The sequence below is a fragment of the Typopeltis vanoorti genome, chromosome 16 (genome assembly GCF_054136105.1).
Source record: "Typopeltis vanoorti isolate ZY-2024b chromosome 16, IOZ_Tvanoo_1.0, whole genome shotgun sequence".
Taxonomy (NCBI): Eukaryota; Metazoa; Arthropoda; class Arachnida; order Uropygi; family Thelyphonidae; genus Typopeltis; species Typopeltis vanoorti.
In genome coordinates, this window is record NC_143564.1 from 10,494,314 (window position 1) to 10,510,592 (window position 16,279).

The 16,279-nt window shown below is 36.8% G+C and overlaps 1 protein-coding gene across 3 annotated transcripts in view; it reads left to right on the plus strand.

The window, feature by feature from the left end:
* Positions 1 to 9,926: 9,926 nt before the first annotated feature.
* LOC150097844 (nonsense-mediated mRNA decay factor SMG9-like) overlaps positions 9,927 to 16,279 on the plus strand; it is a 286,780-nt gene continuing 280,427 nt past the window's right edge. For all 3 annotated transcript variants that reach the window (XM_090406489.1, XM_090406490.1, XM_090406491.1), the window contains exon 1: positions 9,927 to 9,988. The gene's annotated coding sequence lies outside the window, so the exon portion shown is untranslated. The remainder of the gene's footprint in view (positions 9,989 to 16,279) is intronic.

Below are 16,279 nucleotides of genomic sequence, written 5' to 3' on the forward strand. Positions count from 1 at the left end.
TGTGATCAACTGGAACACCAATCTGTCCAAAAACATTCAGAACCAAGGCTCACAACATGGGATTCCGTGGAAGGACTGCAATATGCATGCCCTACATCCCGAACCAACATGTAGCGTCACTTTCAGTGGTGCTAAGAGTGTATAAAATGGGACGACTTCCATTGATAGCCTCTTTTCCCTCACCAGCCTCCGATCATTCTATGAAAAACTCTTCTATAATAATCTTATAAGAACTCATTATCAACATATGTCTCTATCGTAATACCCCTCCTCCTCCTCCCCCTATCCACTAGACTCTGAAAATTGCATCTTGTCCACCTTTCTTCATACTCAACATTCCAAAGATCAGATTCAAGAAATCTATATCCTTTCCAATTTCTCTTCATTTTTTTGAAAGCAGGTGACGAAATCTGTGCACAGCAGTTCTCTGTGTTCTAATCAAGGTCTTATATAATAGAATTATTTCCGTTTTTTTTACAAGTCAGTGTCCTTTGCTTCATTGCAAGAATTCGTTGTGCTGTTGTCACAATTTTTATTAATATTATTATTATGTGACACTTCCAGGGAGTCCAAAGACTCATCGAGGGAGAGTGTGCCAAACATCGAAAGATTAACCCTTCCAACTACTAACCTTAACTTTTTGCGTGAGCCATTAGTAGCAGAGGATCTACCAGTCGACCAACATTTTACTAATATTTCCTCGAGATTTTAGATTCCTGTCCTCCAGATCTCTTATTTTCTCCACCTCCTTCAGTATATCCCCTGATAATATTTATTGTCAGCATGATAAATACAGCTTTATAGATGTAACTGATAAATGGGCTACCTTGGTATACACGTACTGTAAAAAAAAAAATTTATTTATAATTTTCTTCGTTGTATGTGAAATATCAATAACTTTTGTAATATTTGTACCCTCTGAACGCAACTGCATTAAGTTCGATGTATCACTGTTTATATTTAGACTGGTAACTTTGACCTGTATAATGTATATTATTTAGATCTCTAAAATTTTGTGTGCGCTCCAGATAAACTTGATTTCTTTTGTATATACTTAATTAAAGTTAATGACATCTACAAACTTAAAACCAAGAACTATAGTTATAAGAGCAGAACCGAATCTGGGAGTATCCAATAGGTTACTGGCCCTCTAGTAATGGACTGGTACTCCTCTTGCTTCTCTTCCTAGCCCAACACACAAAAACGGTTCCTTTATCTAGTAATACAATATATGATACTTCATATTTTTTTCAACATTTGTTCTAAGAAAAATCGTCCCAAATGCCCAATTAAATAATAAATCCGCTGGAAGTACTTCATTCCTTAGAAGATTAGCGCTCTTTTAATATCTTAGCTGATTTTGAAGTAATCAGCACCAATGTATGACGTGCACTGACGGTACCAGAATGAAACAATGTATTCTCCTAACGTCATACACAGGGTGATTCATAACTCTTGGGCCAAACTTTGATACATATGTCTGATTCACTGACGAATGCACCTTTACTCGTGAGGGCATTTTTAATACCCACATTATCATGTGTGGGCGAGCAGAAATCCGCACGCCACACGTCCACATTTGTATCAGTGGCGTTTCTCCCTAAACGTTTGGGCTGAAATCCTATATGACCATTGATTGGCCCATACCTTCTACCAATACGACTGAATGGGAGAACGTACCTCATATTTTTACAAGAGGTCTTGCCAGAATTACTGAACCCTGTTCCAGCAAACATTCAAACACGTGTGTGGTTCCAACACGACGGAGCGCCAACCCATTTCAGCGTGGATGTGCAGAACGCCTTGGATGCAACGTTTCCATGACGATGGATTAGTCGAGGTGATCCCATCGCTTGGCCGCCACGATCGCCCGATCTCTCATGTCTGGACTTTTTCCTATGGGGCCATATGAAAATCCTGATCTACGATAGCCCCATCGATTCCAATGAGGACCTTATTGCCAGGATTTCTATTGCCGCTGCCGCTGTACGAGAAATGCCTGGTGTTTTCGCCAACGTACGCCAATCACTACGTCGAAGGTGTGAAGCTTGCATTAATGTTGGCGGTCGCTCTTTTGAGCAGTTTCTGTAATTTGTTCAATAAAATTCTTTAATTTATGTTCTGTAATTTCTGCAATTGTTTCAAATCTCCTCTTTCATTCTTGTGTTTCTTCATTTCCTGACACAGTAGTTGCTAACCCCTAGCGCTTCACCGCTTGAGTTCGGACCATGCATTATATGACGAAAAGTGCTTCTTTAGGTGTGTTCTATCATCCCTCAAAGATTGGCCCAAGACTTCTGAATAACCTTGTATATATAATATATAGTCTTACTGCTATACGACATAGATTCCATTGTACATAAATCAACTGTCAAAGACTTGAGAAATTTACGGACTTCGAAAGAGGTATTATCATAGGATACTACTTAAGTGGCCTATCAAGGCTGCATCGCCCAGTCTCAGCAGCTCATACAGTCAAGAAACAGATAAGAAACGCCTTAGGATAATATAACAAGGAAACAAAGAATGGTACAAATTTCTGCACAAGAAATCATCAAGAAACTCAGATTCTACTCCTAGTGACTTTTCTAACTCTTCGAATGATCAGTCAGAGGTTTCAAACGTCTACATTGTTACACATGAGCGAAACTCAACCACAACAATTAACAATGTGGATTATACTGCTTTAAAGAACATAGTAACTCGCTCACATATGGCTGGAATTCAATGATATGAAGAAACGGATCACACTACTCTTCCAACTGTGAAGAATGTGGGTTGGGTTGTATCAGAAACACTTTCACTTATAAAGTTGTTTGTTAGCGGATATGGTCTGAAGCTGTTTATCTTAGTAGTATGGTTTGAACTTTTGGTTGTAGTATACACGGATAGATGAACTCCGACTGGTATTCACACTGATGGATAATGCGATACGTAATTCAGTCATAGTTTTACAGTACACGCTCACGTTTGTTCAATACAACAATGTACCATATCACACTGCAGGTGCTATTGCAGCATAGTTTGAAGAAAAATTAAACTAAATCCAGTAACGCATTTTATTCACCAAAGATGCCATTTAAAATCATTGATAGAGGTGGGCAAGCTATCTCTGATTGCTTAAGAATGGTGACTGTCTCTCGATCTCCAAAAGTTAGATAAGGCTAAAAGAAACTTCCAAGTCCTGGATAATGTGAAGCTTTCTGGACTTATGAAATGGGTTGTATTGGTAGAAATTTTAGAAGAAATGACTATGAGCTTACTCTACTTACTCTATATTTGTGGATACCATAATCTGTGTTTTCAGGATGAAAAATCAATTTCCTCTAGGTAAAACTCAATGTCGTCGTTACAAGTTAGGCTTCTTTCAGTTGAAAAGTTCTAAAAATTCGTAAGTTCTAGCATAATTCTAAATTCCACTCAATTCTTAAATGTTACACGGTCTCTGTGATTGCTGTAGAGTTTTGCCCATACGTATTTTGCTATATGTCCACTTTTGCGCAAAAAAAAGTTAGTAGAATCTAGTTTAATGATAAAAATATGCCTCTAATGGACTGGCCAAATTAGAGCTCTTCTCTAATTCCAATATTGAACACTTGTGGGCTGAAATGGAATGCGAAGGTCCATCACTCGAAGACACTTGAGGGTTCAAGAGTGTACGTGAAGGTAACGTTAATTACTTATGAAACTTGTCAGAAGTATATGAAAAGTTAACTCAGTTAACTAAATGCTGACAGACTTCAAGATATCGCAAAATTCCAAAAATATTGATACAAATATAGCATTTGGATATCTTCTCCTTCTTCTTCATGTAGCTTCCTCAGTCAGAGGGTGCAGCACTCTCCTTCCAGTTCTCTCTCTGTTGGTGGCTTTCCTTTTTGTTTCTGCATAGCCATGTGATCATGTCCATGATCTTATATTTCAAGCCATGTCCTTCGTTTTTTGCCTCTTGATCCTTTTCCATAGTTTTTCCTTCGAAAACTGTTAGTATCCTATGTCCTGATGAACTTCTCAGTACATGTCCTGCCAATCTCATCTTTCTCTGGATCATTTCAGATATTTGTCACATGCTCTGTCCATGGGATTTTCAGAGCACCCCTATAGCACCACATTTCAAAGGCCATTATCTGTTGCCTTACTCTCTTCTTGAATATCCAAGGTCTCACATCTATATGTGAAAATTGGCTACTCTAATGTTCTTATCATTCTTTATCTCGATCTCTTTTCTTTATCTCGATATTCACAGAACTTCTAAGCAGATCTTTTTTTTCCAGAATGCATCTTTAGCTAAGGCTGTTCTTATTTTTATTTCTTTATCTTGCTTTTCTTCATTTCTTGATTTCCATCTGCAATAAAGTAGGTGCCTAAATATTTGTATTCTGTTGTATATTCAATTTTCATATTGTTTATGAACATTTCTGGCTCGGATCCACTTTCTTTTCAGATTTTCATAAATTTGGTCCTTTTTGCATTTATATCTAATCCAAATTCTTTACCTTCTTAATTAGTAGTGCAGTAATTTGATTAATTTCTTTCTGTTTTCTGCTATTAGAATGGTATCATCAGCATATCTAAGATTGTTGCATTTTATACCATTGATACTAATTCCTATTTTTTGTTTTTCAATCTTTTTTTATCACTGACTCACTATAGATATTAAATAGATTTGATGCAAGTATACAACCTTGTCTAACTCCTCTTTTTATTTTCACTTCAGAAGTCTCAGTTTAAACAGCTGTATTTTCTGTTTGGTATAAATCATTTTTATAATCTTAAGTAAATGATCTTCTATGTCTAATTTATCTAATATGTTGAACATTTTATTATGTTTTACCGGTCAAAAGCCTTCTGAAAGTCTATGAAGCATATGTAAATGTTCCTATTTCTTTCAAGTGATCTTTCTATTAATAATTTTAGTTCTAGGATAGCATTAATGGTTCCCAATCCTCTTCTGAAGCCTTTCTGTTGTTCACTCAATTCACCGCTTATGGCTGTTTCAATTTGCTTTTTTAACAATGGTGAAAATAATTTTAGATGCATGGGATATTAGGCTCACAGTTCTGTAATCCTCGCAGTTTTGTGCGTTATGTTTCTTTGGAATTAGTATGCAGATAGATGTTGTAAAAACTTCAGGTAATTGTATGGTTTTATAAATGTCCTGAATGGATTTCACTAAATAGTTGTTATTATTGCCAGTCAAAGCTTTCAGCAGCTCAGCCGGAATATTATCACACCCAGGGGATTTATTGTTAGGAAGATTCTTGATTGCGTGTTCTACCTCCTTTCTTGTGGGTAGAGTGGAATCTGTTGTTATATTTAACTTAAGGTGTCGTGAATCATCTAATATGTTACCATTATCATCATCATAGAGGTCTGATAAATACTCCACCCATTTTCCATTTATCTTTTCCTTATCAATGAGTATGTTTCCATCTTTGTTCTTGATGTTATTATACTGTGTACGTTTTGCTTTTCCATTAAGTTCTTTCACTTTCAGGAATGCTTCTTTGGTTTTGTTCCTATTTTGTAATTCTTCTATCTCAGTGCACTGGCTATTTATCCAGTTTTCTTTCAATCTTTTACATAACTGTTTGATTCTTTTATCCAATGTTTTATATCTTAATCTTCTTCATTTGCTCCTCTTTTCCATGTTCTTCTTTCATCAATAAGGTTGATTACCTCTTGAGTTATCCATGGTTTGTTCTTTCTTTCTTCTTGTTTATTGATGTGGTTTTTCATTTTCGTTTTGCAACTGTGCAGACAGCAGTTCTGAAATATTTTCATTGAATTTTGATTTTATTATTGGATTTTGTACTATTTGCAGATACCATTTTAGGGATTGACTTCTTTTAAAGTTTATTGTTTTCAGGCGAATATTCATCTTCATTAAGACCAGTCTATGATCAGATCCACAGTCAGCACTTGGCATCACCTTTGAGTTCCGTATTCCAGTGAAGTAACGTTTACTGACTACAATATAGTCTAATTAATTTTTTCATCTTACATCTGGACTTTCCCATGTGTAACGTGCTGTTGGTTTTTGCTTCAAATAAGTGTTAGTTATGATGAGACTGTGCTTGTTACAGAAATCAATCACTTTTTTCCTCTCATTCCGAATTCCTAGTCTAAATGGACCCACGTGTGTAGATGTTCTCTCTGATCCAACTTTTGCGTTCCAGTCACCCATGGCACAAATAACTCGATCTTTCTTGCCTCCAACTTCCTTTATACACCATTCTATTTCATCATACATGATATCTATTTCTGCTTCCTCATTCTGTTCTGTAGGAGCATATACGTGAATGATCAGCATATCTCTAGGTTTAGATTTCACTAGAATTGCCACTCTATCTGATCTTTTGATTATGTGGATAATGTTTTTATTAGTTTTCTTCTCTACAATAAATGCTGCACCTCTTCTTGATTTTTCACCACCAGACGTATGTATTTTATATATCTTGCCATTTGGAAGTTTCTACTCAAAATCTGATGATCCTTTCCAAAAAGTTTCGCTTATTCCTACTATACTAATATGCAATCTCTCTCATCACATCAGCCAATTTTCCGCATTTATTCAATCCTCTTACATTCCAGTTAGCAATATTCAAGCAATTTCTGCGTCGAGTTTCTTTAGAGCAGTCATGGACTGACGATACTGCAGGATGTGGATATCAGTGAGTGCTAAAGGAATATGCAAATTAATAGATTATTATTAGTAGTAGTAGCATTACGCAACGCCTGCAAGCAGTCCAAAGACTCATCGAGGGAGGGCACCTACTCTACAATTCTTCGTCTCTACCACTTAATCTACCAACTACACCGAACCTTCGCTACCATCATCATTTACACCAACGCTATCTACTGCTCACCACACTAGTATTTTTTTGTCTGTAAATTCCGTGTACTCTGACGGACGATTTGTCAGTATACGAGATGAAAACCCGAGTTTCAATGGAAAAAATTCTATTACCTTCGTACGAGATCGGCTAACTCACTTTCAATTGAAATAAACCACATAATGATTCTTCTTGTCACGACGAGAATCGAATTTAGGACTTTTCTAATTGAAGAATGCAATGTACCATCATTCTTCCAATTGCGCTAGGGAGACGCTTTATACTCCTTGGCCGGTTATATCATTTGAATCGTAACTTTGTAATAGTAAAAAGGAGTGAAAATAGTTGGAAATCATCAGTTTAATAAGGATGGTTTTGGAAACGGAGTCTGTAAATCAAAGTATGAGTATTTCTGAAACGGTAGTTGAAGTCTAGGAAAATTTAATAAAAGTCAAAACTTAGGAGCAGGTAGATAGTGGAAATGAAAGAAGCAATGCAACTGTTTCAGTGGTTTTCATTCTTAAACTTTGAGAACAACAGATAAGCGTTATGGTACAATGATGATAGTGGACATTTTCCAACGCCTTTGAGGAAACACATATTTTAATTTATCGCATAAAAATTGCGAACAGGATAATAAAGTTGCATCATAGATACGAGTAAAGGTGACCCTCCGACAGATATTACTGTACGAAAGAGCACATGATATGGGTAAGCTGACCAAATTTCCTTGAGACAAAAACGGGACATTGGGGTGGCAAAAACGGGACGGGGATTATGTAATATTCTGTATTCATGAAAAAGTAAGACAATAAAAAAGTTTTACTTTGCCCAATATGTATGGTGATAAAACATTGGTAATTATTGCTTCTAATTTCGTACGTGCTGAAGAAAATTTTGGTTGATGACTTTTATTTATTGATCAATGTCGACAAGCAGTCATTTGCGAGAAAACTTTGGCCGTGACCCATAGTATGATAAGCAACAAGAGCTATACTCGCTGCAATTTTATAACTTTCGCTATCACCATCACATCTCACCATAAACGAGCTGTTTATGGTGAGATGTTTCTGACTATGTAGATGTCGCTTCTACCTCCATGAGCAACGGAAAAATGGGCATTACAATGTTGACATACCACTTTTGTTCCATCACTATACAATCTTGTCAGTTTAATAAATTTGAATTCTTTATTAAAATTTTGTAAAGCGATCGTCATTGAAACTGCAGTTTCGCCTCTTTGACATTGCATGGATAGACTCAAAGCTTTAAAAAATAAAACTTAAAACTTTAAAAATTATGAAATTTAAACCTGCATTGAATAACAAAGCCACCGGTTAGCATACAGACAAAACCAAAACGAACGCTACAGCAGAACATACGCCTCGTCTGAGACGCAAGTGTTTCCAAAATGTATTTACTATTTTCTCTGAATAAAGCACTGCAGATATCGATATTTAGTATCGAACAATGCAACTCCATGTTTATACAAATTACTGGTATCCATGATATTGATATATGATGATTGGTTACGAATAATAATTTATGATCGACCAATATTAAAGTATTTATTTATTATTAAAATATATTTATAGGTTTTATTAAAAACGGAACAAAATTTACATTTTTATTAAAACGACGGGACGGCCGGGAAATATGAAAAAACCGGTACTGTCCCGTTCAAAACGGCACGTATGGTCTGCCTAGACATGGGCGAAGTTGTCGACTGTGACTTAACACGTTCATTGTCAATCACGCGATGCGAGTTCTCACCAAACGGCCGATCATGCGTTATCGCGTTGACGTCGCTAACTAAATAAAAAAATTTTAAAAATTTGGCCACCACACGAAATTCCAATTTTCAGCTTGGCAATGAAAGTGTTAAACAGAGACCAAACTCATCGCAAATGTCATCGGTGCAATTTCAAAGAAGCCATCCAACTATTTACAAGAATTAAATATCAACGAGTTAACCACGTATGATGTTACCTATGACCATATTTTAAGACGCTAACCGACAGTGTTCTTAGATATTTGATAAAAATTAATTGCGCTATACCCCCAGTCAAATTATCGTTTGGATGATATCTTGTTTTGGCTGTGTTTTAATTTTGTGAATAAAGTAATAATAATAATAATTTAATTATACATAAATTTAATTATACATAACAAAGAGCCTGTGTAGCTCAGTGGATGTGGCGTTTGCACACCACGGCGCTTGGTCGCACGAAGGAAGACTTGGTCTAGTCGGCGACTAGAGGAAATTTTTCTAAGCCTCTTTTCGATCGGTTCCCGAGTTAGACGATCTCTGGCACGGGTAAGCGGATTTTTCGTCTAGTAAACTCAAGAAAATCGACCGTAGAACCCAATTATTTCAGACATTAAATATATTGTGTTAGGGTTAGGGACCACGAGATGGCGGCACATTTGAGCCGTCTCTCTTCACAGTGTACCGCTTAATTAGTGATAGCCTTGGGCCATCTATCTCTGATTGGTACCAGTGGAGATTGAACTGCCCACTCAGTCTCCAAAAGTTAGATAGGGCTAAATGGCCTCGCCTACTCCCCGTATACGGGAATAAAAAGACGTTAGCTGATATTTTTTTTATACATAAATACATACATACATCTTCAAGGCCCACCTTTCGTAATTGGGTTGTGGGGGAAACAGCTGCAAGAGGAACTTCCAATGGTCATGATCCTCTGCCACCAAGTTCAGGTGTTCTGGTGGGATTCCCAAACGTGTCCACCCAAGGTTTTGGATATAATCTATCCAGCGAGTCCTTGGCCTTTCACGTGGCCTCCCACCCTAATAATTTAATTTAATTTAATATATAGAATAATTTAATTTCTATATCTTAAATTTCTTAACGTATTATTATCGTTATTATAATTTTGTAAATACCTTAAAATTCAAAATTTTTCACAAAACATGTTCAGAAGTAAAACTTGTGCTAAACAAATTTAATTAAAAACAGTCTACATTTCGAAAAACAAATGAAATTTGGATTAATGAAATCATCACTAGAGGGAATCAGCACCTTAAATTTTGTTACCTTGGTAAACAAAAAAAAGTAATAATTTAAGGGATGATATAGTTTTCTTCGCTTTTTTTTTTATTGAATGTTGAAACCTGTGTAATACTGAAATGTGGTAATTGCTCTTTAAAATAATTTGAAAATATATTTCCGAATAGTAAATAACTAATTTTTGAAATTAATAGTAATGCTGGTATGCATGATATATTTTATACATACAATTGTTTAAAACACTGAGCCGGCCCTACTATCTTTTGTCTTCGGTCACAAAAGGCTGTTTTTATTACTTGTATGCAATTTATAAGTCTCAGCTCTGGCAGGGTTCCAAGGGAGTGGAAAGAGGGTAAGATAGTCCCATTGCATAAAGGCGGCACCAAGACAGAGGTCACAGGTTAATCAGTATATCAGGAGTGGTTGTTAAAGTATTGGAAAAGTTCGTGAAAGGTAAAATATAACAGTGGACGAATAGGGATGTGATACTCTGTAGTGCGCAGCATAGTTCGTAAAGGGTAACTTATTCACATTTTATAATAAAGTGACAGCAGAATTGGATAAAGGTAATGGCTACACCATGATATTGCTGGAATTTGTCAAGGCAGTTAACATAATACCACGTGGAAGACTATTACAAAAACTGGAGAAAATGGGACTGATATAATTCTAGTAGCATCGACGGACAGACGCCAGAGAGTAATAATGGTGGAGTGGAATCTAGGAGAATGATGATGACTAGCGGAGTACCTCAGGGTTTGGTACTAGGGCCAGTACTACTTAATATGTATAACAATGCACAGGGAAAGATTTACGAGGGGATATTCAGTTGTTGTTTACTGATGATGCAAAACTAGGGAGAACAATAGTTGATAAAGGTGTGATGTAAATACCCTGCAGGATGATTTAAATAAATTGGCATTGTGGGCAAAGTATAATGATTGCCATTTTAATGTTGCAAAATGTGTGGTTATGCACTTCAGCTTGAAAACGTTGCATATGGTGTATCATATTGATGGTATTGGATTGCAGGAAATTGATGAGCCTATGGATTTGGGGATAATGGTGGACAAACAGTTGAAGTTTAGAGGGCATATTACAAAAGTTGCTAAAATAGCTCAAAGAATTACTTGGATGTTGAAAAGCATGCTAACAAGTAAAGATAAGGAAGTTATTATTATTATTACGAGCAACTCCAAGGAGTCCTTAGATTCAATGATGGAGTCTCTAATCATCATGTCAAAAACTATTCAATATTTGCACAGTATCTATCATTCTTTGCTTTGAACTCATTCACAGTTATGGCACCCACAAGATACTCTGGCAACTTATTCCACTCATTCACTATTTTCCAAGCAAAATACCTAGCCCTAACATTCTTGCTAACTACACACTTACTTAGTTTCCATGGATAACTCCTAGTTCTCCCACCCCAGACCTGTTCTGGGGTGGGAGAACTAAAAGGTTCCTCTGAATTAATCATGTGAAAACCCTTAAGTAATTTGTATTTCTCAATCACATTATCCTTTTTCCACCTGTCAACTAGTTTTTGTAACCCACAAATCTTCAACCTGTTCTAGTAAGGTTCATACCATAGACCTGCTACCATCTTGGTCACTTGCCTCTGGATCCTATCCACCTCATTACCAAAAAACCCTGGCACCCAGATCTGCATGCAGTAGTCAAGATGGGGTCTTATCAAGGCTCAGTAAAGAGGAACAATAAGCTGCTCATCCAAGTGTTCTTCAGTAACCAAGTGAACTGATGAGCCACTTTAACCACTTTTATTAAGTTCCCTTAAATTTAACTCCCTATCCACTAACACTCCCAAGTCTCTGACTTCATCAATTTCCTGGAGTATAGTTCCACCAATGTGGTATATTGCTGATAATCTATTCACCCCAAAATGCATAACCTTACTTTGCCACATTAAACTGACATCCATTCTCCTTTGCCCAGTCTGCCAGTCTATCTAGATCATCCTGCAAAATTTTGACATCATCTGTATTAACTATTGCCCTACCCAACTTTGCATAATTTGCAAATAACTGAACAGTTCTTACCAGATCCATTCCTATATCATTAATGAACAAATTAGACAGCAACAGTTCAAGAACAGAACCCTGTGGCATGTCGCTAGTCACAGGCCATCTTTTGGACTCTACTCCTGAATAAACTACTTTCTGATATCTCTCCATTATCCACCCTCCTGTCCATCTCATTAACCCTATATCCATTCCTATGTGCAGCAGTTTACTGATTAGAATTCCATGTGATATCCTGTCAAAGGCCTTTGCAAAGTCCAGCAGTATCACTGTAAACCCATTACCTTTATCAAACTCAGCTGTTACTGTATTATAAAACATGAGCAAGTTACTGAGGCATGACCAACCCTTCACATAACATGCTGTCCCCATATAGTATCCCATTTCCATCTATCCATTCCTGTGTTTTGCTCTTGACCAACTTTTCCAATACTTTAACAACAGCTCCTTATATGCTGATCAGTTAGTAATTTGCTACATCGGTCTCGGAGCCTCCTTTATGTAATGGAACTATTTTCCTCCTCTTTCCATCTCCTCAGCTTGAATAACCCGGAGCTGAGACTTAGATTAAACAGTATGGTCAAGGGCACCAACTATTCCCTCACCTCTTCACATAAAACTCAAGCTGCTATACCATCCAGTCCCACAGCTGTATTCACATTAAGGTTCTGTAATGTGCTATGCATCTCCATTTCATTTACCTCAGTTCCCATATAAGGCTTTGGATCTCTCATTACTTCAGTATCACCACCTGGTAAATAATATACTCTCGAAAGTGTTCACGTAATAATTCTACTATTTTGACTGATTTGACTGATTCAGTTACCTCCCTACTATCGGCATTCATTAAAATCATTCTGATATATACATTCTTTCTTTCACTTGCAGCATATTGAAAGAACTGTTTGGGATTCTCTTTAGCCTGTATTACTAACTTACATAATCTGCTTTTGCCTTTCTTACCATACTAGTTACCCTTCTGGCCTGTGCGTTGTACTGTTCTTGTGCCTGCAGGTCATCCTTCTCCTTAAATATCTGCAATTGTTTCTTTTTTTACAGCTCCAGATTAATGATGATATTCATCCATTTAACTCCCACTTAATTTAATCTCCAGACTCATGGTATGCTGTCTGCCATTACTTCCCTCAAACACTCCTTTACCACTTCCCATGCACTATCAACATCCAGCCGTTGAAGTTTTACATGCCATGGCACCCATGCAAGCAATCTCCTAAGCTTGTCATACTTACCAGCCCTATAATTCCACATATACCTCGTCTTAACTGAAAATTTCCACACATTTAGCCACCTCGCACGTCAAGACCATATTATTACTCTCACCAATTAATGGCAACATGATATTCATTATACACAAATTCTCAGATGCAATTCCTAGATTGAGCACTCTCATACTCCTAGTATATTCTATCAATTGCTGTCTCAGGTAATTATCCCTTAGTGATTGCATAAATTATTCCATATTTGGGATGTTTCTCCTTTTTTGATGCATCTATTGAACAGGATTTTCATTTCTTGTTTTAGAATATCCCCACCTTCTTTAATCAGCTCAATTATTAAACCATCCTCCCCATCAGCTCTATTGTTTTTCATTTGTTTTAATACTTTTCAGTTTCAAAGATTTCTAATAGAGGTAAATCAGAGGTATTTTTGTCATAATCTGTTTTTTTTTGTCGATTCTGAAATTTTCTTTCTATCTTCACTTTTATACAGATGTAGAAACAAGGAGTCATGGAAGAAGTGAAAAAAAATAGGAATGGGGTAGGTAGCTTTTAGAAAATTGAATGAAGAGATTTTTAAACAGCAGAATAAAACTTGAGTATACAGAGCAAGACTGTTCAACTAATGCATATTGCCTGTTATGACATATGGAGCAGAAACCTGGCCATTCAAAAAGGAAATAATAGACAAAATACAAAAAAAGAAAGAAGAATGGAAAGATGTCTGCTAAACATAAGACTAAGAAATAAAATCAAAAATGAAGAAATAAGAGCTAAAACAAAATTTTTAGATATTGGAGAAGACATACTTTGAAAGAAATGGAAATGGGCGGGACACATCGCAAGACTTAAGGACAATAGATGGACAAAAGTTTACTGGAGTGGCAGTCATATGGAGGTAAAAGATCAGCTGGAAGACCTGAAAGAAGATGGTCAGATGATGTAAGAAAAACAATTGGAACTCATTGGTACCAACAGGCTCAGGATAGAAACAGATGGAGAGAACTGGGAGACACCTACAGCCAAAAGAAAGAAAGAAAGAAAAGAACTGCATGAATTCCATTTCCTTCCTCTCATATGTCCTCTCCTGCTTCCAATCTATGTTCCCATAGTTGAAATTACCCATAATAATTTACTTGTCCTCCACTCACCTATTTGCCAATGCATACTGTCTCCATCTTTTTCATTCTCTGATCTATAGTGGCACCCAACTGTATATGTTGTTCTGCTGGCCTCCTCACACCAGATAGCCTCAAATGTGCTACTTTCATTCACCTGCAGTTGAACTTCTACTCTCTTTGGTTGCAGTTCATTGGCTATTATCAATAACACCCCCCCCCCCCCATTCTTTTCTCTCTATCTCCCTGAACACACTATATCCTTCACATTCTATCCCACTAACTATATCATCTTCTGTTAGCCATGTCACACTAATACCAATAACCTTTAGTCAGGATGAGCCAACCAATGCCAAAAATTCCTCTTGTGTGTTTCGAATGCTCCTGGCATTGATGTACATAAAGTGCAAAAGTCCCTTAGGCCCACCACTCTCCTGACACTTTATGCTAACTAGCCCATTCTGGTTTGTTACCAGTCATACTAACTTAGGCATATTATACACATTCTTACACTGAACTGCCTTGCTGATGTCTTCATATCCACTCAACAGTCCCCCCCCCCTTATAAGTTCTAGTTTCCCTGATTCTACATATCCACTTTCACTTCATTCAACAGCACTCTTTCCAGTCTCCGAACACCAAATCCATTCAGATGCAAACCATTCTTCTTGTATAAGTCCTTTCACTATGAAACTTACTCCTCACATCCACAAACTCTACACCGCACCTCTTGCATAACCTACACATCAAGTCATTTGCTATTATGGCCCTCCTTCCCAGCTCTACTATGTCATGCCTGGCAACAGACTCACTATCTTAACTCTCTCTTCTTTTGCTACTTCCAGTAATTCTTTCATGTCCTTTCTCATGCTATGCTTTTCTCATTTTAAATCATTTATTCCAGCCACTATGATCATTTCTTTCACCTTACCCTTTTGTACTCTAATAACCTCATATCCCTCTTTATAAGGCTCTGGTTTGGCCACAACTTCATTACTGCACATAGATTTGGTCACCTGGGTTTCTTGTGGACCAGGAGGTGGTCAAGAAGATTCAGAATCTAGTGATCAGTATGGTAATAGGTCTGTGGAATACTCCCTGCAAGAATAGGTTGAAGGTTTGTGGGTTACAAAGTTTAGTTTATAGGCAGAAAATAGGGGACATGATAGAAACTTTTAAGATATTGAAGAGATTTTCTGAAATTGATGCAAGTGAAATTTTTCTGTGGAAGGGCCATCTGTGGAAGTTGTGTAAAGGCATGATTGTTTCAGCTGCTTGGTTTAGACCCCCCCCCCCTCCCTGATGTGTTTAAATAGTTACACACTGACTACAAATTATTATTATTATTATTATTAAGAGACACATCCAGGGAGTTGGCAACTCATGGAGGGAGGCCACATACTATTCCGCACCAGCTGCCATACCTGTTCTTGAATTCATTCTCTATACTTGCACACACACCACATCTAATGGCAGTCTGTTTCAACCTTCCGATGGCCACTTATCTGATAGCCAGTTGCTTATTCATCTCACTAATCTATTATCTACTTCTATCTGTTCCAGTTTACTTATCAGCTTGTAATGTGGCAGTTTATGAAATTTGTTACCTTGTAATGCATGAGTATATTCTTGAAACATGACCTCCTTTAACAAACCCATGCTGAAAATTATAGAGAATGCTGTTATTATCAACCCAATATAAATTCTAGCCCTCACAAATGTCTGCAACACCTTGATCACAACCCAGACACAGATTGCTCAGTAATTTGTAGTCTTAGTCTTATCATCCCCCCCTTCCTTTATGAAGTGGTACAAGTTTGCCCTATTTCTATACCAAGGATAAAAGAATGCTACCCACTAACATTGGTGAATCAAAAGGTCTCAGAGGAATTATTTATATATTATGTATTATTTGTATTTTTTGGTTATTATGTGTAATTTGTTGTTAAAGACCTAAATGGGAATTGAGATAGATTTCGTATTTGAAATCTAAAAAGTGTAAAATGCTCATAGA